Source organism: Podarcis vaucheri (genome assembly GCF_965113315.1).
Source record: "Podarcis vaucheri genome assembly, chromosome: 5".
Taxonomy (NCBI): domain Eukaryota; kingdom Metazoa; phylum Chordata; class Lepidosauria; order Squamata; family Lacertidae; genus Podarcis; species Podarcis vaucheri.
This window is the reverse complement of record NC_138763.1, coordinates 75,664,584-75,691,558: the sequence shown is the minus strand read 5'-3', so window position 1 is coordinate 75,691,558 and position 26,975 is coordinate 75,664,584. Positions and strand designations below refer to the sequence as shown.

Genomic DNA, 26,975 nt, shown 5'->3' with positions numbered 1-26,975 from the left:
ACCCACCAAGCAACATGCAGCCTCTGAATATGTGAGCTATGTATCCATCAGACGCATCAGAGGCTCAATAAAACTCTGATCCGCTTTGCCAGCACAAAGACATTTTCTTGTACTCGTTTCTAAAGATGTACAGCAGCAATAGGAGATGTTTAGCCCTCTAGATGTTGCTGAACTCCAACATCCTTCAGCCCAGTCAGTATCGTCAATAATCTGGGTTAATGGGAGAGAGGTTTCCTGACCTCAGTTTTCAGGAATTTTCCATTTTCCTGATTCTCTGCTCATGATTTGGTTTGTTCTTTGTGACCTGCAGGTCAGGGTTTTCTTTCTTTCTTTCTTTCTTTCTTTCTTTCTTTCTTTCTTTTGGAATTTCCCTTTTTCTTACCCCACCAGTCACCATTTTGTTCATTTTTCACACATTTTGGAGTTTTCCTGACCCGTTTTCCATGGTTTTGTTTGCTTCTCAGATGTTCTTTGAATTTTCAGTCTTCCCAATCCACTGATCATAGTTCTGTGCCTTTCCCCCATTTTGAGGAATTTTGGGCATTCCCTACCCTCCAGTCACAGTTGTTTCCTGTTTCCACCTTTTTCTGAATTGTCCGTTTCCCTGAGACACCAGTCCCAGTTTTGTTTGCTTTTTACATTTCTCAAAATTTTTGGTTTTTCTGAACTGCCAGACACACTTTCCTGCATTTTTCACATTTGCGTCAGTGAACTGAGCTAGGTATACCTGTAGACATCATTCCAGTTCAGTATCTAAAGTTTGTATGTAATCTATAACTTTTTTTCAGAAATTAAAGGGAAGAAATGTGCCAATTGAATTCTTATAGAACTGAAAATATGCATAGCTTTAATTAAGAACTATCCTACCTTTCCATAGTTGTTCAGGTAGAGTTGGAACAGGGGCTCATTTAGTTCAGTATTGTCTGCACTGTTTGGTAGTAGCTGTGTAGGGTTTCAGACAGGGAGCATTCTGACTCCGACCTGGAGAGTTGGAGACCTTCTGCATGCCAGGCAGTAGCTCTTCTCCCTGAAAGTATGCTTAAAAATGTGCATACAGACCTGATAAACTAAAAAAAAGACCCTTCAAAAACTTAGTTGATAAATAGAACAAGTTTTTCCATCCCATCTATCCAACTCCTTTTTGTAAGCTAGGGTTGCCGTTCATTCAGAATTCCCCAGACATAGCTGGTATTCAATGTCCAGGCAGAGATTGCTCAAATGTCTGGGAAACTCTGGACATATGGCAGCTCATGTCAGAATTGTAGATTTTCATTAATAATAATAATAATAATAATAATTTTTATTTATAAATAATAAAAACAAGTTGAATGAATACAACTTAAAAAAAGATTAAAATACAACATTAAAATATTGAAAGGTTAAAATATTAAAATGCAGCCTCATCACAGGAGGAGAAAGGAAAAAGAGAAAAGAGAAAAGAAAAAGGGGGAGGGAATCAAATTGGCTCCAAGCCAAAGACCAGGCAGAACAACTCTGTCTTACAAGCCCTGCGGAAATTAAATTAAATTAAAAATAGCTCACATTGTTGTTGTTGTTGTTTTTCAAAAAGCTCACCAACTTTCCCCAAAAAAATTACAACAACTTTTGAGTCTGGATTTTCACTTTTTGAAATATGACAACCGTATGTAAGCAAAGGAGCTCTAGTGCATAAATATCTAAAGACTGGACAGGACAAGCATAGACCTACCTCCTGGGTTAGGTTGTTTTATAGAAATGTTCCTTGCATATCATAATGTACCTTGATTATTATTTTTTTAAAGGGATTTCTGAAACAGGTCCCTTTGAAGGTGGAGCAAACAGGCTCTTTTGGGGAGAAACTATTCGGGAGAGTCATTTTAACGATCAACGCAACAACCATCCAGGTTGTGACAGACTCAAAGTTGCATTGCATCTGCCTTTAAAAATGCAACTCACATCAGCAATCCTGATTTTGCGCATTCATTGCCTAGTTAAATGACTAGAAAAGCTAAATGACAGCTGCTCACGCTACTGAGTTTGTTACTTTCTTTGAGATTCATGATCCCATAGGTACAGCATCAGGCCTGCCATTCTCTACAACACATGTTTTTCTCTGTGTACTTAGGAGTATGATTAAAAGTCTATTTGTAAATACATGCAAAGCAGCCTTTCATTAGTATTTGGGGGATTTTTAGAACATCTTGACACATATTCTGTTATTCACTTTGTGTAATTGTCAGTACATACCTGTCAACATATGGAAATCCAGGCAAACTAAATTGCAGCTTTTCACCTGGATTGAAAAATCCCTCAGCCCCAGCGTTTCATAACTCCCTCTGCTATTGGGAAACATGCTCTGGAATCCTAAAAAGACAAACAAAACTGGGTGTGGTATTCAATATCTGCATTTCTTCTAACTGTATCCTTCAGCATGTGGTCACGCTTTATCTTTTGATTTAATCATTTAATTTTTTCTAATTTTCTAAGTTGAAAGCCTGTGACTGACTGCTGTTGAGCATAAGGTGCACTTTAGTTTTCCGTAGGGGATAATTTATTCATTCTGGTATCACACTCTTGTTTTCATTTGCGCAGTCATCTGAAAGTTTTACTGAAGCCTTTCAGAAATCTTATAAAACAGATTCAACTCATTGATTTTTGTGGGTTTACATCTGAGTAGAACATTGGTCTACTCAGAAGCACACAGGGCGGGGGAAGTCAGAGTCGATCGTCCTTCCATTTCTAGGATAGGGATTTTCAGGGTCTGTTGCAGGTGGGGCCCAAAGGAGATGCAATTAAAGGGAAGGTCAGGGCTGTCCTATTTTTCTTGGCAAGAGAGTGGGATCCTTGTCCCACTGTGAAGAAGGGAAGAGATGGTGTACACTCGATGGATTGCTTAGAGCCAGGTCCATGGTGAGAGAATGACCTGGGAATGAGCTACTGAGAGTAGCCCCTTTCAGGTGGGCAGACTAGATAATGTGTTTATATTGTTGTAAACCTCTGTAACACACAAACACACAATGCTTTTTTCTGGGGGGACGCATACCCCTAAACATTTTGTGAATCTAAGTTTGGCCTCATTGAGGGGCAGTATTTCAATAGGAGTAGGAAAATGAGAGTACCGCTAAACATTTTTTTTAAAGAAAAAAAGCACTGTACACACACACACGATGCAGCAATATATAAATGCTTTTATAAATAAATAATTTCTGTCCTTGTGTTCACAATCTGGATTTATTTCTTTTTAAAAGCTCTCTGGCTTTGTGGTGTTTGATTCTAGATTTTTGGCAGTGTGAGTTTCGGTGCAGGCTTTTTTGGCAGAGAGGAGGAATTGAAGAGATTGGGGAGAAGACTTTGCATGCCACAATCTGAAGTGTGATAGGGAGAGGGAGGTATGGCTGTGAGGGGTGAGATATCTGATGTCCTCGCTTCTGGTTTCATTCCCAACCAGGAGTAACCTGGTTACTACAGCAGTATCTCTCTGCCTTGTATTTTTGCTGCTTAATGCTGGTCTGCTTAATTATAAGTTTATTCCATTGCAAGATTTAATGACCAGCTAGAAGATGGAGTTTATCATAATTTTATACCTCTGTTTTGCCGTTTGTCTGAGGAGCGGATGGCTCATGTGTTACAAATAAGTTGGGGAAAGCAGAATCTGCTTGAATAGCAACATGAAAGAGAAATTATTTGTAGTACTTTACTTTGCAGATCCTGTATAATAAAATCCACCGATCTGGGCACTGCCATCCAGATATTTTGTCAACAGTAGAAAGTGATAAATTCATCAAATGAATTATTCACTATAAATTTATTTTACACAGCTCTGTTAAATATATAGCTTCCCACCCCTCCACTTTTATTAACTTCTTTACAGCTGCCATGTTCAAAATGCCAGCGACTGGCACACAATAAATATTAATGGTCCATAAATTAAGGCATTACTCTTCCTGACATCCCACCATTTTTTCAGGGTCCAGTAGAAAAGACACAGGAGGCTGCTTATCAAACAAGAAAGATCAACCTGGAAATAAAAAGAGAGGAGGCATTTTAAAACAGTTGATGTATGAAGATTTAAGAATAAGTGTGGAATAGCACGTTCATGTACCATATTTCCACAAATGTTAAAAATGAAAGCATTTGCTATTTTAATGTATGACTTCATTTAGAGGGTGTACATTTATGAGTCAAAACTAAAATAAAAACCAGTCAGATACATTAAACAATAAAGTGCATCAACACTAACTCAGCCCTTGCAGTTTAAGAGGTGATCTTTGAATGTCATATTATGTTGGCATCATCATGATGGCACTAGAATCCGTGGGACACATTGGACAAATTCATACTGCCAATGCCACTTCAAGTTCCTGAGGGATGACGTTAGCATGGGGAAGATCTGCAGTGTGGACTCTTTCCATATGCCCTGTGGCATCTTGTATTATCCCAGGATCGCAGGAAGAAAGAGCACTGCCACAGCTCTCAAATGTAAGATGAGAGCCCTTTGTTGCACATGAAATAAATATTCTGATAGACTCACTAACCTATTTGGTGTTATTACCTAGAGGCAGCTTTAGCTTGTGCCTAAAGAGGAGTAGGGACACGGGTGGCGCTGTGGGTTAAACCACAGAGCCTAGCACTTGCTGATCAGAAGGTCAGTGGTTCAAATCCCCACGACGTATCTGACTGATCACTTTCCTTCCTTAGTTATATCTGTTGCTGTTTATCTTGCCTAGAGCAGCAGATGGGATAGCTGCCAATATATGCACTTGACAAGCAACTAACTTTCATCCATCGGCTAATTAGGAAAATATTGTATTTGTTAAAAAAACCAATGAAAAATAAGGAAAGCTTTTCTTTAAAAAGTGACACACACACACTGCCTCAAAACAATTGAATCTCATATTTGGAACTTGGGTTTAAATTTCAATCCTGCATTTCAGAATTAAAGGCCACATTTTATCAGAAAAATCCAAATTGTGAAATCTGAAACATTGTCCTTTAGTGTAATCCCCCTAGCTGCTTCCTGCCATAGTGGACAGCGATGTAAACAAGGTCTCATTTCCTGTACTCTTCACTTCTCCCTCCTCATTCTATGAACATCAGCCCAGTCAGGTGGACAGGTGAAAGGCAGCAGCAATTTCCACTCCATCTTGTGTTTGTCGCACGGTTTCCATTCTTCCACATTTCAGTTTCTGTTAACACCTACGTTATTTGTCTTGCTATGCACGGAACTAATGTAATTAATTATGTGGTTAATTTCAGTGCATGCCAATGTCAAAAACAATTCAGAAAACAGTGTAATTATTTATGTAACAGTTGCAGACTGAAAAACAATGATAGTGATACCTCTCATATTCTCTTGCATAATTTCCATTCCTGACCTCAGACAAACATGCAAATTTAAGCAATTTACACTCTCATTTCCATTTCCAATAGAATTCTCTGACAACCGATAGAGACACAATAAGGCTTTCTTTCTTTTACATTTCCAAATCCATCTCTCTATGCACGGGCTCTGTCTAAACGAGATCTTGCAAAGGTTTAAGCTAGTTGGTCCAATACCATTTCTATGAGGAGAAAAATTAAAATATTTTATTTGTTGAAAACAGGTGTGTTCCCTCTTAATGAAAGCATTTTTGTCATGTGAAGAGGCCAAGGAAGAGAGTACAAATTTCTCTGTGTGTCCACAATGGGAAGCATTCTGCACTGGCTAGAGCTATAGTTTTGAGTTATGAGAAGAGATGAACATTAATAAACTGGGAGGAGGTCAAGGCACCCAGTGTGCAAGGTATATTTCTATTCTGCCAGCGTTTGTCACCAGATGCTAGCCCTCAAATAAATCTTGCTTTGAGAAATGGTTGTTAAGACTTGCTTAGATCCGACAGCTGTAAATGTCCCTTGTGAACTATGAAAAAGCAATCTCAATCCAGCTGCTAGTGTTTAGGGCAACACAAAATGAAAAGTGCTGTAAATGACACCATTTCCCCCCCCCCCATAGGTTTGACAAACAGTAGGGCTGAGCTGGCAAATGATGGGGGCTTTTTGTTATTGAGTTGCCAGTAGCAAATGCTGTCTTTTTTTATTGGTGTAGGTTAAACATAAGATTAACAGCAGTGACATGGAATTATGTACGCAGATCAGTAATTACCCACCTCTCCCCAGAATACTAAACTCCCTTTCTTAGGGTGCCTGCAGACTGTCAGTGTTGAGTCAGAGGGATTCAAGTACAAACTGGGAAATTTAGGCTCTCACCATTAAGGTGGATTTAAAGTGCCCTGAAATTGCAGCACAATAAATCAACTTTACAAAACAAATGGACTTTTTGCGTTTAGGAAAGTGATGGGGAAATGCATTGAGAAGTGTGGAACGAACAAGATTAATGTGATGATGTATAAATACCCTGCAAGCAAATGAGGATGAATACATGGTGAATGCTCACTGCATTATAGCCTCCACACAAACAAATCAGAACAAAAGATTCATAAAGAAAAGCTTTAATCTAACTTCTGCGTAAGGAAATCAGGATGTGTGCTCAATAAATAGGTTGTCTGGAGAAGCCCTTAGTAGCCAATGAATGCAGATGGAGATGTAACTCTCCCTCCTCCTCCATCCACATTCATCAAGTGCTTTAGACTGTTTAACAGCAGGAATTCAAAATACAAATCTGAAGGTGCTCTAAGATGTCATACTTTTCCTGCAGTGTTACAATATTGCGGTTTTGTCATCGCTGCAGTGCATAGTACAGCATTTCACCCTGAAAATATGGCCTCTGCAAGTGATTTTCAAATTCCTTCCTTATGTTTGTAGGCTGCAACCCTGAACCCATTTACAGTGGAACTTCGGGTTATGTACTGTCCTCCTTACGAACTTTTCGGGTAACGAGCTAACCTGGAAGTAGATGCTCCTTGTTGCAAAGTTTGCCCCAGGATGCAAGCAGAAGTCGCGTGGCATGGCGGCAGCAGGAGGTCCCATTAGCGAAAGCATGCCTCATGTTAAGAACGGTTTCAGTTTAAGAATGGACCTTTGGAATGAATTAAGTTCATAACCGGAGGTACCACTCACTGTACCTAGGAGGAAGCCCCATTGTACTCAATAGAACAGGAGGGTGGATAGGGTTGCACCACTTCCCCATTGGTCTAGCTGGCCAGAGGTGGCATGCCAGCAGTAGCTTTTGCCCATAAGGTAAAGGGACCCCTGACCATTAGGTCCAGTCGTGGCCGACTCTAGGGTTGCGGCACTCATCTTGCTTTATTGGCCGAGGGAGCCGGCGTACAGCTTCTGGGTCATGTGGCCAGAATGACTAAGCCGCTTCTGGCGAACCAGAGCAGCTCACGGAAACACCGTTTACCTTCCCGCCGGAGCGGTACCTATTTATCTACTTGCACTTTGACGTGCTTTCGAACTGCTAGGTTGGCAGGAGCTGGGACCGAGCAATGGGAGCTCACCCCGTCGCGGGGATTTGAACCGCCAACAATCTGATCGGCAAGTCCTAGGCTCTGTGGTTTAACCCACAGCGCCACCCGTGTCCCTTAAGGTATGCTTGCCATATGTCTGGAATTTCCTGGACATATCCAGAATACTGCCCATCTCGGCAGTGCCAATTTTGCCACTTTTCCTTAAAAAAATCTCAACAACTTTTCTGTCCCGATTTTCACTGTTTGAAATACGGCAGCCCTACCATAAGGCTGATTGCAGCATGTCTACAATTAGACACAGAGATAAGGGTCCAGCCTCCCCTCTCTCCACACTATGGTCCCTGTGGAAATCTCTGCTCCACCCCTAAATCTACGATTGCATCTTTGAAAAAGAATCCTGTGATGTGGCTGCAAGTCCCACAATCAATGCAACATGCAGTTAGTTACATTAGCACCTCTATAGGAAGGAATTGACTAGATCAGATAGGTGCTGGCACATATTCCTGCACTGCAGGGGGCTGGACTAGATGACCCTCACGGTTCCTTCGAACTCCACATTTCTATGATGTAATGCTGATAATCCCTCTTTGAAGAATTTGATATGGGTCTTCCTTATGCTGCATTTTCCTTCTGGTCAGAAATTATTTTTCATATTACCTTTGTTTTGGAAAACTCTCGATATTTGCAGATGCTCAAACATTTTTAAATTGTATTCCTGCAATGGAGGGATTAACAGATGGACAACAAAGGTGGATCCTATTAAGCCCTTATGGTTGCAAAAAATACTTCAAAGGCTGGAAGGATAAAAATCACATCATCCACTACTTGGTGGTCCGAAGTTTTCACTGCCCTTTCTATGTTTGAACATGTACCAGTCTTGTTCGGATATCTATTTGGACATATGGACTGCTTATATACGGTAAATACATAGGTTTAAGTCAGAATTTATAGATTATTTTTATGGTTAAGATGAGCTGGTGGTGTTTTGTTGTTGTCGTTGTTGTTGTTAGATGTTACATGTACTTAAGCATGCAAGAGCATCTCTTTGAAGAGACAAGGCTTCTTGTGAACATTTTCCTGACAGAACTCTGTTTTGATTTTGGATGCTTTCAATAGAAAAGTTTTTCTTAAAAGCCCAAAGAATGCTATTGTTGAGTCAGTCTGCGGGAATCATCTTCTCAGCTAGAAGCCTGATAATTTGGGACAGTGCAATGGCAACTTATTAATGGCAACAATCCATTTTTTCCTTTTACTTAGCCAAACTGTTCTCCCAGCTAGAACCGTTGCAAGTGTGGTAAAGCAAGATAGAGTATCAGGGACTGGCAGTGCTCTGGCAGAGGCAAGGGGACTGGATACTGACCTAGGAGAGGGGAGCAGTGATTGATGGGGTTTTGTGCCACCCATGAGACAGGAGCCCAGACTGGGGGAAGAGGAAGGGTCGGAGCAGTCAGAGACAAAGGTGGGAGCACAAGACAGGTTAGAAGTGGGGGAAGAGACTGTTCGGGTGAGTGGTGGGCTGACTGAAACCTTGCCATCCCCTGTCCCACTGTCTCCTAGATTTGGGAGGGGCTTGAAGAGGGAAGAGCAGCAACATTTTCCAAGCAGGAGAAGTCTCAGGTTGCATGTGTGCTCTCTGTCAGATGAGGGTACGTAAGCCTGAGAGGGGGCCATTGTGCCACTGTTGCTTCAGTTGCTCCATGGGGCATGAACCTGGAAAAGTTAAGGCCAGCTAAGAGAACTCTCTCCTTCATGGATCACTAAGATCATGGCCACTGGGCCCATCACCTCCTGGCAAATAGAAGGGGAAGAAATGGAGGCAGTGAGAGATTTTACTTTCTTGGGCTCCATGATCACTGCAGATGGTGACAGCAGCCATGAAATTAAAAGAGGCCTACTTCTTCGGAGAAAAGCAATGACAAACCTAGACAGCATCTTAAAAAGCAGAGACATCACCTTACCAACAAAGGTCCATATAGTTAAAGCTATGGTTTTCCCAGTAGTGATGTATGGAAGTGAGAGCTGGACTCAGAAGGCTGATCACCAAAGAATTGATGCTTTTGAATTATGGTGTTGGAGGAGACCCTTGAGAGCCCCATGGACTGCAAGAAGATCAAACCTATCCATTCTGAAGGAAATCAACCCTGAGTGCCCACTGGAAGGACAGATTCTGAAGCTGAGACTCCAATACTTTGGCCACCTCATGAGAAGAGAAGACTCCCTGGAAAAGACCCTGATGTTGGGAAAGATGGAGGGCACAAGGAGAAGGGGACGACAGAGGACGATATGGTTGGATAATGTTCTTGAAGCTACCAACATGAGTTTGACCAAACTGTGGGAGGCGGTGGAAGACAGGAGTGCCTGGTGTGCTCCGGTCCATGGGGTCACAAAGAGTTGGACATGACTAAACGACTAAACAACAACAAAGAGACTTCCAGAAATGTGTGTGTGCTTTGGTTGCAGCTTAGGAGCAGCTGTAAGTGTGTGCATTTGTCAATAAAGAATTAACTATCGAAAATTTGCCTTCCTTGGCTGGGTGGAAGCAGGAGATGGGGTTTGAAGTAGGGATTCAATTGTGTTTGATTTCACATGGTTTGTTATTTTCGCACATTTTGCTCTTATCAATCTCAGTTGATTCAAGCTGCTTCTGGATGTCAAATGCTATTTCCCAGCTTTTGCTTAAAAAGGGATATTGCAGAACAGCAGGCTTTAAGCAAATTAGCCGTCCACTGTTCCTTTCACTCTCTGGCTTTCTGAATTAGAATAAAGAAAAAGGAAGAGCTAGTCCAAGCCAATTTTCTAATTTCCCAACTATTGCCCAAAACTGCACAGGATGGTTGATATGCTGGAGGAGTCTGGTCTCCAGAGGGAGCTCTATGGCCTGTAGTTTTGCCAGAAGATCTGGGAAACCCTGAGGGGTGCTAGGGAATCAAACTAGGATACCAGGATTATTTGTGCCAGGGGTCAGCAGCGTGGTGGCTGTGGGTCCAAATGTGTCTATGGTGGATTTCCATGGTGCCCACAGGGTCCATTCTGCTTTCCCCACTGAAATTAGGCATTCTGTTATAGCCAATAGAAGAGGTTTCAATGTGTGCTTCATTATGGTGTGTGCAAATATTTTGCAGATATGCCCACAAGTGGTTGGTGAACCCTGGATTATGGGAAGCTATTATTGTTAAACTAGTATAAAACCTGTGTATAGTGTTCCTTTGCAAAGTTTCAAATACATATACCTACAAGCTAATTTTGGAAGTAAATAACCACAAGCATCAGTCTTATTAATGTGTAGCATCTTGTTCTACGTTGTTTTTCCTGTTGTTAAAATACGTTTTTGTTGTATTCTGCCCCTAAACTGACTTCCACTGTAGAACAACCCTGAAGACTAGATAGGATTTTGTTGTTGAAGATGTCAGTATTGGGTACTATAGTGGTTGGGAGTTACTCGTGCATAATCCTGCCCCGTTTGAGCATCGGATTGCCTGGTTAAACCCTCCGGACTGCACAGCCCATCTCAGCGTGGCTGCCCTTAATCACTCGTAGAATCTGTCTGTGGGCGTTTCTTAAAGCGCTGCCAACATAAGAGCTGTTTGACGCCTAAGTGTCTCCGCCTCTCACTGCGCGGGAGTCTCCTGAGCAGGGTGGGCATGGGCAGCGGGGTGCTTGGGCTCTCCTCACTAACTTCCAACGAAGAGTCCTGGAGCCCCTGCACCTCCCTGTCCCGTTGCTCTCCTGGATCCCTGGTGTTACACTCATTCTCTTCCCCTCTTTCCCAGCTGAGTCTCCCCCTAGCGCTGGGACCTTCTCCTGCAGAATCAGAGACCCTCTCCTTCTCCCGTGCCTCTGATGTCAGTTCCCTAGCAGGTACATATATAATTCCATGGGCAACTTTTGATAGACAAGGGAGGTGTCATTTGATTAAAAATAATCAACAGAACCAGAGTTTCAATGGTGTCATTCCCTTCAGAGAGAGAGCAGGTGGGGGGGGGAGTTTGGGAGCTGGAGGTCTTCAAAGACGCAGTACTTTTGGTTGGTGGACATCATGACAATCGGAACTAGATCAGGTTAGGTATCTTTTCATTCACAAATGTAATGGTATCAAATATAATTGATCAAGAGCAATTATATAACAATTGTATAAGTATATGTTCAAGAAATATGTACAAAACCCAATACTTGAAATACATCTACAATGCTGCTGCTATTATATTTATCTATGAGTATTATTTATTTTTATTATTTATTATTACATTTGTATGCCACCATATACTCCTAGATCTCAGGGCAGTTCACAACATAAAATTACAATATAAAAAACACAAAACACATAATAAGGCAGGGACCGCCTTCTGGGGGAGTGCCTTCGGCTCTGGCCCCCCTGGGCATGCGGACATGGCCACTCCCCCCAGATCCCTTTAACGGAATACCCCAGCATTTGGAGAGGCAGGCAGGGATTACAACCTCCCCTCCATCCAAAACAAGGGATTCCCCCAATGCTCAACCAGTTGTGATGAATTGCTATGAAGTAGGCAAAACCACTGGGTAAGAGCCAATTATCCCAGTGGGCAAATTCCTACCCGGCCCCATAAAGAACACTGTAGCCACAGCAAAGTCATTGCCTATCAGTGTAAGCCATGCGTAGGTGGGATGGGAGAAAACCTGGCGCAGGAACAAACAGGCTGTGTCCCAGGTGTGGGCTGCTTAAATGGGCAGGGGGCAGATCAGAGGGAAGCCCACCGTCGGCTCCACTGGCTCTGCCCACGTTCCAGTCTGCATCCCCATTTGCCAGTGCAGGGTGCAGGCTAAGATCCAGCTCTTGATAGACGGCAGGGGCACATGCCCCCTCCGCCTATCAGGAAGGGCACTGCCATTTGAATTCCACCGTTAGGGCCCTAGTGAAACCTCTTCCGTCCGGCAATGCTGCCACACCAAGATTGGTGAGCGGACTTCCATAACACATTTAAAAGTGCATCAGGTGTCAGTCAGCCAAAGGCCTGGTTAAAGAGGAACGTTTTTGCCTGGTGCCTAAAGCTAACTTCCTTTGAGGCATCCCAAAGTGATTTTTATGTATAGGTATATCATATGTCTTACATACAGTTGGTTCATTATAATGAAAAAGCATGGAAATCTGGGAGCACAGTAGCTTTTCATGAATTGAGCAGTAGGAACATAGCTCTGAGGACTAGGAAATGTTTTGATTCACTAGCGGCAATAAGAAAGAAAAAAAATCTTACAGTAGTTTTGGACATTCTTGCAGAAAGCACTAAAACATCTGCATCTGGAGGGAGGGGAACCATCTCTGTGGCATTGATGACAGACAAGATAATTTTAGAACTTGCCTCCACTTGGAAACGATGAAAAAACTCAGCTGAACCGTGCAAGGCAGTAGCTTCATTACACTCTGCAATGATTTTTTATTTTATTCTCCGCCCCCCTTGCAAGGTATTCCAGCACTTCATTCTTCTTTGCGATATTATGAGACAGTAGCTTTTCTGCGACGACATTAGAGGCATTTGTGGAGTCAGTGGCTTTCAAATTGGGCAGGAGGAGTATCCTAAAGTCTCTCCTATCTGCTAATGTGACTTCAGCACAGGTACTGCATTTCCTCCGGAACCTCGTAATGAAGTGCAAGGCTGAATATTGACAGGTGAAAATAGTATTCTGGTTTGTTGAGAGCTTGACCTCAGTCACCTCAGTGACTGCTATACTGAATGCCATTTCCTGGTGGCAACAGATATCGTTTGTGTTTGCCTACTTAGTAAAACCATGAGAACCATGCATTAGTCTAGTTATCATATGTTGCTTCATCAAAGCTAAGCAATCATCATGGGATGAGAGTGAACCTGTACTTTCCCCAATATTCCTCATGTAAGTTTAACACTATGATGAGATCTAGACATGACTACAGGCTGTGCAAACAATGACAGATCTGCACTTTGATGATATTCCTATTGCTATCACTTTCTTCTTTGCATTTGAGCAAAGCTTAGGAGCATCAGAAATTGCCGTATATGGAGTCAGATCATTAGTCTATACCATAGTTATGCAGGGAGATCTATGACTACTCTCATCATGTTCTGTTTTCCTTATTGCACAGGAAGCTGCCCTCAAGTCAGTCCAAACTAGATGAACCAATCTAGTGCAGCAGCCAACTCTCTGGCCCCTTAGGGCTTCAGGCAGGGGTCTTTCTTATCCTTACCTGGAGAAGGCAGGGACTGAATCTGAGATGTTCTGAGCACAAAGCATATGCTGTACTTTCAGTAGAGTGGTGATCCTTCTCCGACATAGTCATGAAGTTGGGATAAGTGTTGAATTCTGAAGTCTTCAACGAGTTACAACCCAAACATTTCCATGTGACTGACATCTTTAGCTATCTTATCACTGAAGACTGTGTATGGTATGATTTTAATTATTTCTAAGCTACAGTATTTAAGTGGGTAGCTACTTGAGGCCAATATTCACATTGAAGATCTCCTGACATCTGTATTTCTGTTAAAAGCAGCAGGAGGGCACCATGATCCATCAGAGCTCTCTGGAATATGGGATGGTTGCCCTCTGGTTTCTGTTTGTAACCATTCCCTCTCCGTGCCATTTTTGCTTTTTGCCTGTCAGTGGTTTCTCTTATGGAAGAACAGCACTGAAGGGTTAGCAGCCCTGGCTTAAGGAGAGAAAGTATCAGAGACCCATGGAGAATAATGTAGAACAAAAAGGAGATTTGAAAAGGCTATTTAAAACAGAGACTTCTCAATGTCCAGGCAGAGATATGAAAAATCAGACAGTCCTTATGGTATCGTGGACCCAAGTTGTTAAGGGATGTTTAAATTAATATTAGAACCTTCAACTTGCCCATGTAACATATGGACAGCCAGTACAAGATTTTAAACACTGAGGTTACATATGAGTAGTTTTCTGCCCTGCCAACAATCTAGCTGCAGCATTTTGTATCAGTTGGTGTTTCTAGACTAGGCCCAAGGGTTGGACAGAGATAGAGGTAATTGCAGAATCATTTTGGTGTGGAATTGACTTCCATGGAACTAGGAGTCCATTTGTTAGCTGAGACTTTTTCAGTGAAACTGAGAACTTATGAATTAATGGGTTGTAAGATGAAGACACATGGAACAAGTAATTGAAGTGAGCAGTAATACAGAATGGGCTGGGTCACCGGAGCACTTCTAGCTATTATTCCAGGCAGAGTTGCTCAATAAAGGAGAGAGAAGAAAATGTATGTTCTCTTGCTACAGCCTTGTGGTGTTTTCTTCCCATCATTAGGAAATATAAAAGGTTTCTATCCTTTAATGAATTTTTCTGCATACTTACGGCTTCACAGAAGTGATACATTTGATTTAGGCTTGCCTCAGACAGCATCATTTTGTGCAGAGTAGTTTTGTAATTAGAAAAGTGGCATTTGAAACGTCAAAAAGAAGACTTCTTTTGGTTTGAAATTAAATTATCATATTAAGTTGAGTGTGTCTAATGTGAGGTTTGGATGTGTGTCAGAATCTCTGTGGTGTGTGTGAGTTGCATGGAGGCTCAGTGGTAGAACCTGGCATTTGCAGTTATGAGAAGCTCAGGGAGCAGGTGATGAGAAATACCTATGATTGAAATGCTGGAGATCTGCTGCCAGTCTTAATAGGCAATACTGGGCAAATAAAGCAACTTTTATGTTCTGATGGGGTATGAGGTATGAAAGACCCTCACCTTGATCCCACTGAAATGAATTGTCCAAGTGTCATATATACTACAGCAGAGCTGTAGTAGTCTGAAGAGAGATCTGGTTAGTTCTCCTGGAGGGTCATATTAAAGGAGGATTGGTGAGCTAGTGCCTCATCCCTAACTCCACAAAATAGTTCACTGGTCGTTCTTTTTGGAATTCCCCCAAGGGGGGCAAAGCTGCAAAGCCCCAGAATTTGGGGTGTTAATTGAGGTATCATGTTTTTCGCTCTATAGGAATCAATTTTCCCCCTCCAAAAATTAAGGGGAAATGTTTGTGTGTCCTATGGAGCGAATGCAGGCTCCTTGGCTTCAGCAAAAGCAACGCGAAGCCTCCAAAGCGCAGAGGGAGCGCTCTCTCCGCGCTCCGGAGGCTACGCGTTGCTTTCGCTGAAGCCTGGAGAGCGAGAGGGGTCAGTGCGCACCGGGACTCCTGGATTCAGCAAAAGGAACCCGAAGCCTTTGGAGCACAGTGCGAGGTCCCGCTGCACTCCAAAGGCTTCGGGTGCCTTCACCCCACTGCCCTGCAGAGGCTTCAAAGGCTGTCCCCGAAGCCAGAACAGCGAGACGGAGCGCTGCGCTTTGTGCGAAGCCTCCACAGGGCACGGGGCGCCTTCATCCCCGTGGCCTGCAGAGGCTTCTGGGACAGCATGCGAAGCCTCCGGAGGGCAGTGGGATGAAGGCACCCCGCTGCCCTGCTGAGGCTTCACAAGCTGTCCCAGAAGCCAGAACAGCGAGACGGAGTGTTGCGGAGGCTTCGCGCAAAGCTAGACCAGCTATCCCAGCGGCTATCCCAGAAGCCAGATCTCTCTTGCTGTTCTGGCTTCTGGGATTCAGAATTTTTTTCTTTTCTTGTTTCCTCCCCCCCCCCCAAACTAGGTGTGCCCTATTGTCTGGTGCATCCTATAGAGCGAAAAATATGGTACTTAAAATAGGTGCATCTTCTGCTTGGTGGCTCAGTTGTGATTGCCTTTCTAATTCTTCAATGAGAACTACAAAACTGCAACATTGTGTGTGTGCTGATGAGTTGCAGTTCAGCAACATCTGGGGGGCCAAAGGTTCCCCACACTTGAACCAGACCAAAAATTATGTATGGAAACATTAAAATATTTGGTTCCAGAATGAGCAAATAATGACCTACAGCGGTCTTGGTTTAGCTGACCCAGAAAAAGGATGTAATTTCCACACATCCCTCATCTTATCAAATATGCTTTTAGTCTCTAATACTGGCATGAAAGTCTCAGACATTCTTCTGTGCTTGCCCTCCTGTCCTGGGCTTTCCTTTCTCCATGGGCCCAGACTGGGAACAGATTTTACTTCCGAAATCTATTTCTCTGTTTTGCAATTTTGCACTGTAAATTCCTCAAGCCCTCTTGTACACTCTGAGTGATTTACTGAGAGCTCAATAATGATTTATTTTCTCCAGTTTGAGTGATCAATGAGAAGCAATGAAGTGTACTTTGAACTTTAGAAGGCAAAGAATAGCCATTTGTAATGGGGAAAACAACTGGAGAAGGGAGACATGGCAGTTTGATTAAATATTTCAGCAGTGGCACCATTCATATCACTCAGAGTGAAGAGGCAGAAAAAAGCACGGTCTAACAAAATTAGAGAGAGGCAAGTCTTAATAAGAACTGTCATTTTTTCCTAAGACATTCGCCTTCAACTGGTAGGTTGGGGGATTCACAAATGGGTCACTACCACGTACCTTTGGTCAAATCAGCTGATCAACCATTCACTTTATTAAGGGAAGAAAGAGAACAATAATACAAGAGAAACATGCTAGGGTATGGTCTGAAAGTGCATCAGGCTTCCACCTTGCTGAAGCTAATTAGTTCTGGATCTGGTCAGTGTCTGGGTAGGGTGACCCATGTAGAACCACATACACACTGCCTTGAGTTCCACGATGGATGAAACATAGGCTACAAATTTTCAGTAAGTAAGTAAGGCTGCAATTCAAACCCCACTTACCTGGGAGTAAGCACCACTGAATTCATGGGACTTGCTTCTGTGTAGACGTTGTTACCATTGCAGCTTAAGCCCATAAATATAGTGTAAAAAAAAAATAAAAGTTGGTTGCAGATTTAGCCTAAAAATGGGTCCAATGCCTGGAAAGTTTAAAAGCTGCAACATTAAATATAGCACTCCAAATGCCTGGATGCTTCTGAATGAATTGCTGTCATGGACTTGTCCATGGTTCTGATTATAATTGCAAAAATAATAGCTGAAGGGTAACATAGCTTTTGAAAGTGTAATGGAAAAGAGCGAAAAAGAGAAATTGGCTCAGCAATAGCTTAGTTAATTTTTCAAGAAAACAAGCAAGTATTGTGAGATTCTTAAATTGAAGGAATATATATTGTTAGCCTCCAAAGGTGTCTTGAGATGCAGCACATAATTCAGAAGAATTTTTTCCCCTTTAGAAATAAGGGGGAGAAAACCACCACTTTGCTGCTGCTTTCTTATTTACTAGCAGGCTTTTGCTTAAATTGAGAATGCTGGGTTTGATTTATCTTTAAAATGTTAAGTGAATTGTGAGATTCTTTTTATCAATAACAAATAGCAGTGTAAAAAAAATCCTTCCAGTAGCACCTTAAAGACCAACTAAGTTAGTTCTTGGTATGAGCTTTCGTGTGCATGCACACTTCTTCAGATATACAAATTGGCTAAGTGTGCATGCACACGAAAGCTCATACCAAGAACTAACTTAGTTGGTCTTTAAGGTGCTACTGGAAGGAATTTTTTTATTTTGACTGTGGCAGACCAACACGGCTACCTATCTGTAAATAGCAGTGTGTAATAACCAGCTGGCATCTATCTGTCTTGGGAAACAATGGAGGAGTGCGCCTTTGGGGGTGAGGTCAAGCTGTTGGAAGTGTCCTGTCCTATACAGAAGCCCGGGCAGTGTGTATGGAGGCCCTGGGCTACCCAGACGACAAGACACCCCCCCTCTCCCTTGGTGATGTGGGCGAAAGGAAAGCAATATGTTTGGCACCAGTTCGGCTGCAGGAGTTGCCAGAAGGAGGCATACAAGACGCCATCCAACCGTCTTAGGAACTCCACTCTGGATTTGTGTCAGGTTTACTCCTTAGCCTTTTCTTCCCAAAGATGTCCCGCAAGGCAGCAGAGTACATATTTTTCCTCAGGGTTTACTCCTGAAGCCTTTGTCATGTATTAGTGTAGCTGCAAGGCTGCAGAGGTTTAGGATCAGAGTTTTCCTTCTCATAGATGGGCTACCTTCCCAGGTTTACGAGCTCCATCTGCCCCTCACTTCCCTCTAGGGCCCGTGCAGAAACAGCTTTATTGACCGTTAGACCCACTATTGGTCTCATCCGCTCAATCCACCAAAGCGTGTCTTTGCATGCAGGGGAAGTCCCTAACTCACTGAGGGTTGAGACCCATCAGCTAACCTCACCTGGCTTAGCCAGACACAGAAGCCGTTCCTGGGGTACGGCCGCTGTCGCATGCTGACAGCTTCTAGGAGCCACAGATGAGAGCTGAATGGAGGGGGGGGACAAATGGTGGGTGAACATGCCATGTCCCCCACCAGAGATACTACTTCTCCACTAACACCTCATACACCTCAATGTTTAATAGGAAAATTGGCTAAGGAGGCATTTGGGCCCTTGGATGTCAAAGGAATCAAAGGTGTGTTAAAGGAAGAAAAACAGAAGCTGAATGAATTATATGCAACTGTCTTCACAGCAGAAGATATAGGGCCTGAATTAACTTTTGAATTTTTTAAAAAGTGCTAAAATACAGTATATTTAACACCCCCACATATTAAAAATCTCTTCTGCCTTGGTTACTGCATTTACATAAAACAATGAGATTTTCACGGCAGTATTACATATTGGGAGTATATTGGGGGAGGAAGTTAAATATTGATTGTTCAATAAATACATGTGGATATTTAATGCACGTAGGCACATTAAAACTGCAGAATAAGCAACACAGCTTTTTGAACCAAATACGAGGCTTTGGTCACCCATATAAAGGTGTTAAAGGTGTTGGAATTAATGAAGTAGTGGGAGAGAAAGTGGGAATAGATTGGGCTGAAGGCAGAACTCAGTGGATGTTAATTAAAATGTCTAGAGTTTCATTGTGTGGAAGGAAATGAATTCATAGTTAAAATAGGCAAGACACTGAGATCTATGATTGCATCTCACACTTGTTTTGTTCAATGCTGCTATGTAGGATGGAGGGAAAATCAGCTCAAGAAACTGGTGCTGTGGAGAAGGTGTTTAATCTTGTTTTATGTTCCTACTGTGTATCTTTGTCCACATATGTTGAGAAATACACATGTACTGGAAGAATATGTTTTGTCTTTAGCTAGGAGTCATGGTGTGCCATGGAGCAAATTCTGCAAGGAATGGGGAATAAGCCACAAGATGGCAGACCAAAGTTTAGAATAGAAGAATATGGAGTTTATTACAAAACAGAAATATACATTGCAAATTTATTAAAGAAAGAAAGAAAAGAAAGAAGAAGAAAACACTAATAGACCCCCCCCCGAATAGAATGGTAATTTAATGATGAACACACATTAGATTGTCAATCTGAAAAAGATCTGAATGATTGATCAATGTCAGACAGGCTTGTGCTAAGCAAGTACGATGAGCTCAAATAAACAGAAAGACAGAGAATGGAAATAAGTGGCACCTGAAGCAATGTATGATTACAGAAAATGAACAGCAGCCAGGGGGGCCTGCCTCAATGTGCCTGGAAGCCAGTTGCCTGCCTTCTTATTAGAGGGAAAGAAGCAAGCATTTTGTTGGAAGTACCTATTGGGGAAATTGACCTTGGCAATGTTCAGAATTCTAATGAATATGTTTTGCTATTGCCACAGAGCCAGTGGTGAACAGATTAAATTATAGGGAATAAAAGAAGAGTCCTGCTAGATCATGCCAAAAGCCAACGTAGTCTAGCATTCTGTTCTCACAGTGACCAGACAGATGCCTAAGGGGAGCCTGCAGGCAGGACCTGAACGCAGTGGCACTCTCCCCATTCATGATTCCCAGCTACTGGTATTCAGAGGCATTCTGCCTTCGATGGTAGAAGCAGAACACAGAGCAGTCCTTGTACTGAGAGTGAAGCAGAGGTACTTGTAGAATTCAATCTTTGTAAATTCCAACTCGAACCAACCCAATTTGCATTCTCTAGACTGATGTGCAGATTCCGGAGCATAGTTGTTCAGATTTTGTACATCTCTAAACTTTGGAGTGCAATTATTGGCTAAAAATGTACCAACATGCCCATTTTTTGATCAAATAAGTTTAGAAATGTGTTTTTTTGAAAGAAAGTACTTTGAGATGTGCATTTCTTTTTTTATATAGGGCTAGACAGAGGCACTGACTTGGGTCCCAGGTTATGGGTGCTCAATGGTGCCTGTGACATAATGTGGCATCATGACATCATGTTGCGTCAGCGGCACGGCAGTGCTTCCTTGGTCTCATAGGGTCTCAGAGGTTATGTCTGAGGTGTTGCGAGACCTCTGATGTGACTTTTGGTTTCTACTGGAAGTTGTGTTCAGAGGCCTGGCAGGGCCTCCAGTGTCGTCCATCATTTCACATTACTTTATATTTTTTTAAGTCCTCCTGAAAATTCACCAGCATTTTAGTGTGAATTCAGTTTGCACGCAATTTTGCCTCATATTTCCCTAATAAAATGTATTTGTGTGTGTTATTTTCACTAATACAGTGGTGCCCCGCAAGACGAATGCCTCACAAGACGAAAAACTCGCTAGACGAAAGGGTTTTTCAGTTTTGCATTGCTTCGCTAGACGAATTTCCCTATGGGCTTGCATCGCAAGACAAAAACGTCTTGCGTTGTTTTTTTTTAAGCCGCTTGAAGAGGTGCAGTTGCGACGGACCGTGCTTCACAAGACGAAAAACATTGCAAGATGAAAAGATCTCGCGGAACGAATTCTTTTCGTCTTGCGAGGCACCACTGTATATGCATGTTCATGCAGACTTCATCCTAGTATATGCATTTTTTGTACATGCATTTTTGGCTTGAGAACTGTGTTTCTAACTCTGGAGAACTGCCAGTTTGAAAAGATGGCTGCGCTTCCGTTTGTGTATTGTTTCAGAACGTGTGAATTAGGTAAATTCACCTTTAATTGTGCACTGAATCAGATTTTTCTCCCTTGCCTAGGCACCAGGCTGGGGAAAGTTGCAGTAGTAAAAGGTAAACTTAGAGGTTCTTTTTGTTTTCTCATCACTCACTCAACCTGGCTTTTAGCACAGATTGTCTCTCTTTGTTTCCAATGAATATTGAGTAATATATTGAAAGTCAAGCTATAACTCTGGACTCATGGTCATTTGAGTTTGTGTCTATTCATGCAGATACCAATATTACTGGCCTTGACACAGGTTAGAAGAAAGGAAATAGAGTGTTCCTGTTACCTTCCTGTCACTATTATTTGCCAATAGTGGTCTAGATAACAACTTCTAAGTGACAGCAATCTTGTTCCTCTTTTGCCAGATAAATGCTACCTGGAAAGATAAAATACATGGCAGTAACCTTTCAGCAGAAAAGACTTTGAAAATCATCTCTGTTAAAACTAAGCCGTGGGGTGAGCCATTACTTTAGAATTTCAGGTGCTGCCTCATTTGCCCAAGTGAAAAATGGAGCAGGCAATCACAAAGATTCTTGTTGGGTTACCATTTACAGTTTGCGTGATAGGCCCAGACTGCTGAATTTTGTTATGCTGACTGGTAAGATCTAGGAAGGTGTGTCCCATGTGTCTTGGAAGCCATATTCAACATTGGTGGTGAAAAGCCAGTGCTTGATCTCAGATGCTGTGACTTGCTGCAAAACTTCCCTGATCTGTACTCTGGATATTATGGGGGCAATCCTTTGAAAGGTAAGCCTTTCAAGTGTATTGTACAAAAAGCTTAGGAAAGAGCTGCTAAAGAAAGGCAAGAAGTTTGAAGCCTGAAAGCACAGTGGAGTGCTTGCTTTGTTCTCAACCACATTCTTATTTCGGATAGAGATAAAGGGATATGACTTTTCGCTCTAAATGTCCCTGTTCTTCTTTATCAGCACTTCAGGGAAATACAAATGTTTGGAATACAACATACAGAGTATGTAGAACAATAAGGAGACACAGCTATGCAGGGAGAGGATTAGAAATCAGGACCACACTTTCTTTGCTGTATGTAGCTTTTGTTAATGTGATTGGGTTTTGCCAGATTTGTTTACTCATTTCCTTCTTTCCAGCTTTTATACTAAGTTGTTGCTGCTGCTATTTTGGTTGCCTATTGAACCTGCTTCCTTTCTTCTGAGATGAAAGTGTTGACTCTGCGTACCGTAGCTTCTTAAGTATCAAAGTGATCCCATCCAAGTTGCATAGCAAAACAGCAGCAGCAGCAGCAAGCAGCAGCGGCAGCAATAGCAATATTCATAATTGCAACCCAATTTTACACTTTAGAATGATTTGCAAAAATTCAAAGCTAAAAGTGTTCAAAGGCAATAAAAGGGCCAGTCTATAAGACTGGGCATTTTCTTAACCTTTGGAAGTGCACACTTTTATTCCAAGCTTTTAATTAAAGATTTGTCCTGCAAACCAACGTTTAAAAGAATGCTGTTCTATAAAACAAGGGAGTAAAATGCTAACAACAGGAAAAGAGAAACAATGCTGCTTATGAGTTCCTCCCCAGACTAAAAAGGAATATCTATCTGGATGGAGAAAGACAACCTGGTATTTCCCCCTGAAACTAGTAAGATGATTTATGTATAGAAGCAGGGATGGGTGACCTAGGATGTTTGTTGCCCCTCCCCACTTTCTTAGTGGCTATAGGTAGCCTGTTGCTAGGCCTGGTGCCAGTGGTCAGCATATGCCAGGGCCCATACCTTGCTATTACTAGTGCTGATGCAGGGTTTATTGCGTGTTGAGGATGAGGCACAGTCACTGTATAACCCCACCCTTTACCTGTGTTCATAAAAAGCAGTCCAAGCTATACCTCCGAGAAAGAGGTATGAGCCACAGAGTACATCCTAGGCTTGCTGTGTCCGATGAGGGCCAATTAAATGCTACCCTGTCACTTAAGAGTCAGTATCCTTTGGTGCTGATGTTGACTCCTCATCAGCATTTTAGTGTGAATTTCTCTTCATACACATTTTTATATGCACTTTTGACTAACGTACACATTTTTGCAAAGAAATTTTCCCAACTACAATGCATTTTTGTATGAGATTTTCACTAATACCTTTGTTTTTATACACGCTTTCCCTGATGTATGCAGTTTTGCAAACATTGGATAACTATCACAAAAGTTCAACTATCAAAGGATAACTGTGTCCACACATTATTCCAGAAAGTGCTAATTCGATTAGATTTGGCTTTAAATGCATGCTTACCTGAATTTCCCCCATCCCATGGTGGTTATTTGGGGTTACGGGGACCTGCTCAGTGGATGCTCCACAAAACTTTCTTGATTCCTTGAGTAGCTGGTAGTCAAAACTACACCTTCAGGGTTCAGAAGTCTCAGCGAAGAACCTGCTGCTGGCAGGCCTACTGGGGGTGGGATGGGGAACGAATCCATCTCCTCCTTGGACCCACTACTGCTTCGGGTCTCTAAGCCTAAGGACTTGGGTTCTGGGGCCATGATGGGGGGCATTGCCTGGTCCCTATGTGAAGATAGCCCTACTTGATCTTCCCATGGTAGCTCCCCTTTCTCCTGTCATGTAAGCTTAGAAGGTTCTCTGGCAACAAGAGAAAAAACTTGCCAGCTGCTTATTTCTCACCACACCTGGATTCTATTTGGCCTCTCAGCATTCTCTAGTTCCCATGGCAACCAGAGTTAGCCGGTAGTCACTTCTCTCTTCCTTCAGTTGCTCCAGGGTGGGGCACCCTTTTTTTCTCCTGAGATGTACCTTTTCTTGGGGGACAGGCAGGGTCCCCAGCAAATATATTACTATGGGTTGGGACTTCTCCTAAGCTCCCAGGCTCTCTGTGCTTAGATAATAGGCAGCAAGCTCCTGGCACTGCTTGTATCTGAGCTTTTATGACAGTTTGATTTTCCCCTCCAGTGACTTATTTTTCTTGTGGGACAGAAAACGGGACTTGACCATAAATGTCCTGTTCTGGCGAGGGTTACAGAGGGTATCTGAAGGAGAGGAGTAAGGGGACAGGGCTTCTTGAAACTTGACTCCGCTCTGCAGGGGAAGGTCTCCACAATTCACAGGCCATACTGGAACAAGGAGGGACTCCTCCCGAAATGGAAAGGAAACACTCTGCTGGGCAGCCAGCATGGCTAAACTCTGGAAAACATCCCGATAACAGGCCCCACAATGAAAAGGTAAGAAAATTTGAAATGAAAGGTAGAAGGCAGTCCAGGAAGCCCTAACTACATCCTTTCTGTGGTATTTATATGTGCAAAAGCTGCCCCAGGTCATTTGACCCTTTAAAAAAAATAGTTCTCTTTTTCTGTCCTGGAAAAGACCGCACAAGAATCTCTGTTTAGAGTTTAAACATAACACGTTACTTTACTTGGAATACTAAAACATTTACGTGTGTGTGTGTGTGTGTGTGTGTGTGTGTGTATGTATATATATATATGAGACTGACAGACTTATGAGACTTTACAGACTTCTTCTGAGGCACATAGCAGCATAAAACAGACTCCTGCTGCTCTCACAGTAAGACTCACTAACTAATACTCTGCAGTGGATAGCAGACCTAACTGAAAAACTGCCTACTGGGGTGACATCATCGAATTATATACTACATTAACTCTTTCCATAGCATTTTGTATGCACCGCTCCCACACTTTCCATGGAGCCTATAGTCCATGAGAAGCTGATATGCACAGAAACAGAGGTGGCTTCAATGTCTTGACTCTCTCTGAAACAGGACATGCCCCAGCTAGAATATTCCTGCTTTCTCTGGTAAGAGTAAGGTCTTGTTGTTGTTTTTTTTAAAAAAAGATCCTTCAGGATATAGAAAAATATTGCATACTAGGGAGGGGTACTGCAAGCCCTATGGTTTCCGAACCCTGTGAAGGAACCTCCTCCCAAAGGCCGCATTTGCTGAGGCCAAGACATGTGCTTTGTAATGCCGTATGAATGTGTAGCTGCTTTGAAAGTCTCATCCAATGGGGCTCTACCACACTCTTTCCTTTAGGAGAGAAAACTTTTGTAACTCCTTTCCTAGGTGGCCATATACCCAAACTCACTTTATTTTCGTGAGTTGGTTTAAATTGAAATGGGCTAAGGACAGCTGCCCCATAAAACACCTCTGGACATTTATTGATGGTTTCCTGTGTGCTACTGACTTAGGAAGATAATAGAAATGTTTCACAAAATGTCCTGAAGATTTCTTCTGACCCTTTGGCATGTAACACTTTCCCAATAGTTCACTTATGTTTCTTGTTCCTCTGTTAGTTTTATATTACTCCGCATTTTGTCGATATGTGTATGATGGATTTTTTTTTTTGATGGTTTCACAACGTGGAGTTCTTTCCAGATGGGGAAAGATTTAGTATAATGGGGCTTTTTTGGTCTTCTTTTTGTTATGGTCAAATTGAGGCTATATTTTTTGAACAACTGTGTAACTATCCCTTTCTAAAATGTCAACAGTCTTTTGTTTTGGCAGTACTTTCTTCTATTCCATTCATTTTCAACTAGGGCAATGCTTTCAAAAGGTGAGGCAAACAACTGCCTCGGTTTCCCTCCTCCTTCCAGTGATGAATTGGTTTTAAGATTTGTCAAAAAGGCATTTCAGGAGACCTATGGGGTAAACAAAGTAAGTACAGGATAGTGATCCACAAACTTGCTGGAAATTCATCATTTTAGTGTGAACTTCTCCTAATATAGACAGTTTTGCATGCATTTTAGCTTAATATAGACATACTTGTAAAACAGTATTCCTTAATAGAATATATTTAGTATGTTGTTTTTACTAATGTGTGCATTTTTAGGCACACTTTACCCTAGCGCATGCTTTTTTGCATACATTTGCCCCACTGAAGAATTGCATTGCAAAATTCAGAGAAATGTGACTTTCAAAGAACAGTTGCGTTTTGGAAAGTGCAAATTGGTAGATTGGCCTTTAAATGTGAACTGAAATTGAATCTCTGTTCCATCCCTACTACAGAGTGAAAGAAACTAGGACAAAGGTGAAACATATGTACTGAAATTCTGTGGGAGGCAGATTGAAGTTACGGTCTCATAGGGAGTGCTGTCAGGACAGGACTTTAGGGCTAATGTTCAGGATTCCCACCCTGTAGAATGAGCAGGAGGATCCCAAATGCAGCAGGGCAAGATGGTTTTGATTTAATTTTGAATACACAATATCATCAGGAGAGGGTTGTATTATAAGGTCTTTTGAAGTTAGCTCAGTAATAATATACACTACCTTGACCTAGTTCACCATGACGCGGCGGCGGCGGCGGCGGGGGGGGGGGGAAATACACAAACACATTGTAAGGCACATTGGCCTGATCCAACATGGATTCATGAATACACAACCATGGCTTTTTGCCCCATTCCCTTTGTGTGGGATCCAATCCAGCAAGGAAGGATATCCTGCACAGAAACCTTTTTGCATGTGGGTCATCCTTCCTAGTCAAGGTACCAGTCCATAGAATGACAGATTTTCATTGTAAATTCTCGTTGGATAAAATACAGTTCATCTACCTGTATGCAAAGTTAAGTGATCGCATGATTGTGGATTGTAACACTATGAATTGCAAGTGGGGTGTGTGCCATATTTTTGATTGCCCAGCCATATTAAACTTGAAGTAGTAAACTATCAGGGAGAGAGCTAATGTCTACATACAGGGAGGCGTTTTTTGGTTTTGCATTGGAAAATAATCAATGCTATGATCTCCCACCTGCAGTTTGAAATGGTAGAGCCCAGAATGTTCCATCTAATTTTGT

General features: G+C 42.3%; 1 long non-coding RNA gene across 2 annotated transcripts; it reads right to left on the bottom strand.

Annotated features, from left to right (window-relative positions):
* Positions 1 to 733: 733 nt before the first annotated feature.
* Positions 734 to 26,975, bottom strand: LOC309532357. Of its 2 annotated transcripts, none has more exons than XR_014219807.1 (4): positions 26,930 to 26,975; positions 3,936 to 3,997; positions 2,227 to 2,343; positions 734 to 1,067 (listed from the first exon to the last, which is right to left on the bottom strand). It is a non-coding gene; the product is annotated as an uncharacterized lncRNA (long non-coding RNA). The 2 variants fall into 2 exon arrangements; XR_014219808.1 differs by lacking the exon at positions 26,930 to 26,975 and adding an exon at positions 23,454 to 23,819.